The following is a 4,989-nucleotide window of genomic DNA, read 5'->3' as shown; positions in this document are numbered from 1 at the left end:
TCCCCTCCCGGTCCGGCCCCTACGCCGCCTCCCCACAAGGTGGCCGGGGCGACGCACCCCCTCCTCTCCCTCTCGGTCGTCCCCGTCCTGCCTCTCCTCCCCGCCGCCGCGTGCGGGCGCCCCTGGCTCTAGCTCGAGTGGTGGTGGCGGTGGCAGGACCTCCTGTCCCAGCGCGCGCGGCTCCCCTTCCCGAGGTAGGGGACGGCGGCGGTGCTGCTCGGCTGGGTGGTGGGCGAGGTGGTGGTGGTGGCCCTTGGAAGCGGGGCGGCGTGGTGACAGGCGGTGGCCGGCAGCGCGCCCCCGACCCCATATGGGTCCTAGCGGGCCGGCCATTGGCGTGGCTTCGACGTCCTCTGCGTGGTGCGGAGGAGGAGCAGCTCGGACTCGAGTGTGTTGGCACCGATGGCGTGCCTTCTGCAGCGTGACGGCGGGAGCTTTACGGGTATCTGCGGACCCGGTCGGGCTTGTGGGCCCATGGGCCTCGTGTGCTCTTGCTGTCGCGTCCGGTCGGTTAGCATCGTTGACGGTGGAGGTTGGGCCCTCCCGCATGCCGACGATGCTGTTGTCTTGAGTCCCGGCTCCTCTTCTTCGTTGAGCAGGCCCCATTCGCGGTATCGTGGTGAGACGACGCGGAAGCTTCAAGACCGTTTTGGCGCATAGTGGTGGTTTGTTTGGTGGCGTGCTCCAGAGTGCCCGAGGTGAAGGTTGGGATCCGGAGGAATCCCAGTCGGTCGAGCCGACACCGACGCGGTGGTGCCTGAGGGTGCTGCCGGACCTTCCTAGAGGGCGTCGGGGTACCCTTCCTCTTTCCTCGTTGCGTACTAGGGGGAAACCATTGGCAGCAACGTCATCATCGTCGCGTCCCTTATTGGAGGTGTTGAGTGGTACCAACGCCTCGGAGTATAGGAGCTTAGTGGAGGATCCTCGGTGGGCGCGGCGGTCGCGAAACTTCTTCGTTTTTTGTTGATCCGCCGGTGTCGGCATTTGTTTCTTTCCTTTTTCTCTTCCGTTTCTTTTAGGAGTGCATGTGCTGCTTCCGCCCTAGCACCTATCTGATTGTATCGGTGATGTTTGCTTTGTAATACAAAGTGAGGGGAAACCCTATTTCATCAATTGCCATACATGCATGTGGCGGGTCCATAGGCATGCTACGATCAGGCTCCAACCAGACAGCATTGGCACCGAGCTTCATCGTGGCCCGGCTCCATGCGTCTCCAGCTTCATCGACCCGCACGATCTCCAGCATCGGCATCTCACGGACGCGCCGTCAAGCAGCAGCAGTTCTACGGTACATCTACTCCAACATGGATAGGTGTAGCCAGCCGAACACATATACACCGAACCGGCCTGATGCAACTGCATGGACATCTACACCACCGATCGACACGCCGCTGCGACGCCATTGCCCACTCTTCATCAACGTGGTCCTCATCACCGTCATCGTCAACACACTACTGCCACCTCGTCGACAAGATGGACACCTAGCGTCCTCTAACAGATTTTTCTGCAAGACGCCACCTCGACGACGGCAATGACCGTGTCACGACGACGGCATTGATCGCGTCATCTACGACGGCACGACTGCATCGACACGACATCACTATAGTGACGACCCTTGCACGGCCACACGGTTCTGGAAAAACCGATGTGTGCTCCATGGGTTTCCTCCGGTCCTGGCAAAACCGGTGGACTCATTGTCGATGATACCCTCTGACATCTACATGGTGCATCGTCCACGACTGCAGCTCCGTCATCTACAACATAGTGCATTTCTTTGCGCCTCCGGCTTTGTGCGGCTTCATCATCCCTGACGGCGACTACACCATCGACCACGACTACCTTGAACACGGCTACCATGATCGGCTACCTCGACATCGACATTAATAGCTTGGTATACAGTAACTCATCGGCAACAACTCTAGTCAACAGTGTCCGTATCATCACTAGCGTCCATGCCACTTCCACTGTGATTGCGGGAGAGGATAGAGGAGAGACAAGCAAGGCACCAGAAGGGAACACAATCACCGCCTTAGGTGCCGACCTATCAAAGACGCAGTTGATGATGGCACAACGAAGAAGACGGCGAAAGCACAAGACTTCAAATTCAGCCATAATCGTCCGCTTCACTACCACTACGAGTGAGGGGGAATGTTAGAAGTACAATTGTGCAGGGATAAGAGGATAAAGCTAGGATTATTTAAGCAAACTACATCTTGTCTTGTACTCCAAGTTTCACCCCATATTGTACTCTATATATACCCCTACGAGGGTCTGATCAATACAATACAATATTCATCCATCCTATAATTTCTACATCCATGTTTTCATCTATGTCAAAATAAATTTGGGGGAATCTATGCCAAAAGTTGAAGTGATGAGGATCATAACACTTCGATTGAATGTTTTTTTACAGAGATTTATTATCGCATATTTTGAACCACAGGAATGTCGCATCGAGTTGGAATCGGGACTGCAAATCAGAGTTGGAAATCAAGTTGTCCTCGCTGTTGGAGCAGCAGGAGGAGGAGGACAGCGGTAGGAGAGGACCGGGACGATGTGTGGCGCATGAGGGGCGGAGGAGGACATGGAGGCGTTGGTCAATAGGTCCCCCTTAGCCACCATAAAGCATTGGGGGCATAGTCACCTTGCTGCGAATCATGGTGGGTGGCATGGCATTGTGGATTTGGGGGGCAGCGTTTAGGGCTTGAAGGCGGATTGGGTTTTGGGGCCGATGACGGGGTATTTATAGGAGGGGAGGCTAGAGGGCCATGGAGTGGGCCATGAATGCTTGCTCGTTAGTTCTTAGAGGAGTATGTAAGGTGGGTATGTAGGGTTTAGGCATAAAGACAGGTCATAAGAGGCTGGCGGGCGAACACCGGGCAGTGAGTGGTTGTACCGAGATCGAGATGGAACCTTTTTATATGTCAAATTAAGGAAGAGAAAAGCTAGTCTCCCTAGACAGAAGTGGCGACCCAGCTAAGCCAAAGGATAGCCAGAGATGAGAGATGTACAGGAGCGCATCATGGAAAGCAGAAAATTAATGGATGCCAGACTAGAGAGATCGGCAACCACGTCTTGATATCACAAATAAGTACCCGTGCTTTAAAAAGAAGCGTATAATTTGAGATACACGCAATGCAAACGTGGCTGAAGCTGAGCGCTTGTTACACTAAGAGTATATATAAGGTCGCACTCCATCGGTGAACTGCATGCATGCGCGCGAATGATTTTTAAAATAACTATTTGCCATATTTGCTAATTGCAGTCGATTGATTTTCAATCGGCACCCAATCAAATTTTGGACCATACAATCGCATGTTTGCAAAGTTCCTACATGATTAGAGTTGAAGAGGTAGGTTTAGGGTTTTGCGTGGGGTGGCTAACATCCAGCCTCACGTCTTAATATATAGATGATCAGAATGCAAGTATATACGTATACAAATATGTTACATTTATAATATGCTAGACCCTATTTTACATGTCCCCTCAATTTGAACTATATACAAAGATTCAGATTGGTTCTAAAGCGGTCTAGCATCTGTCGAGTAGCGGGTTTAGTAAATACATCCGCTCTGATCATCAGTTCAGATGAACCTGACTTCCAGTTTACCAACAGCTACTCGTTCTCTCACAAAATGGAAACCAATCTCAATGTGTTTGGTCCGAGCATAAACACTGGATTCGCCGTCAGGTAAGTTGCCCCTAAGTTATCACACCATAATATGAGTGTGCGCTGCCGTTTGACTCCATGTTCTGTGAGAACTGTGTCTATCCAAATGGCTTCGGCTGCGCCATTGGCCAATGCCTTATACTCTGCCTCGGTGCTAGACCTCGAGACTTTAGGCTGCTTCTTGGAACTCCAAGATATAAGATTGGGTCCAACAAATACAACAAAGTCATCAGTGGAACGCCTGTCGTCAACACAACCTGCCCAGTCTGCATCAGTGAATATACCGACTCCAGTAAATCTGGACTTACGAATCCGTAGTCCCGTGTCTAGCGTACCTTTGACATACCTCACAATACGCTTAACTGCTTCCCAATGAACCTCCATAGGCTGAGACAGGAACTGGCACACTTTGTTCAAGGCAAAGGAGATGTCTGGACGTGTCCGATACTGAAGTGCTCCAACTACACTGCGATACCTGAAAGAATCATCGGTACTCAGCAATGCACCACTATGACGCGAGAGGCTCTCGCATGTGGCAAGAGGAGTGGAAGTGGACTTACAGTTCTCCATGTTGATGCGATGAAGGAGATCAAGTGCATACTTCTTCTGCGTCAATGTCATGCCCCCTGAATGAAAGGACGCTTCTAGTCCAAGAAATTACTCCAGTCGGCCCAAGTCTTTAATGGGAAAACTCAAAGACAAAGGACTGCACAAGGCGATCCACCACAGTAGGTGTAGAACCAGCAATCACAATATCATCAACATACACCAGCATGTATATCTAGATAGCACCATGTGAAAAGAAGAAGAAGGACGCATCTGCCTTGGAGGGAACAAAACCAAGCTGTAAGAGACGCTGACACAGCCAAGCATACCAGGCACGCGGCGAATGTTTGAGCCCATAGATAGACCCCTGGAGTTTGCAGACATGAGAGGGATAACGAGCATCCTCAAAACTAGGGGGCTGCTGCATGTAGACATCTTCGGCCAAAAAACCATGGAGAAAAGCATTACTCACATCAATCTGTCGAAGACTCCACCCGCGGGAGACAGCAAGAGAGAGGACCAGACGAACCGTGGCAGGCTTCACCACAGGGCTGAAAGTATCTCCATAGTCGATCCCTTGCTGTTGAGTAAAACCACGAGCAACAAGGCGAACTTTGTGCTTGTCAACAGAACCATCCGGTCGAAGCTTGGTCTTAAAGATCCACTTGCAGCCCACAACATTAACACCAGGAGGCCGAGGCACCAACACCCATATGTGCGTATGACAAAGGGCAGCAAATTCCTCAGACATGGCGGAATGCCAAGCCGGTTCA

The sequence above is a fragment of the Triticum dicoccoides genome, chromosome 3A (genome assembly GCF_002162155.2).
Source record: "Triticum dicoccoides isolate Atlit2015 ecotype Zavitan chromosome 3A, WEW_v2.0, whole genome shotgun sequence".
In the NCBI taxonomy this organism is placed as follows: Eukaryota; Viridiplantae; Streptophyta; class Magnoliopsida; order Poales; family Poaceae; genus Triticum; species Triticum dicoccoides.
The sequence above is the reverse complement of the archived record's forward strand: the minus strand, read 5'-3'. Positions refer to the sequence as shown.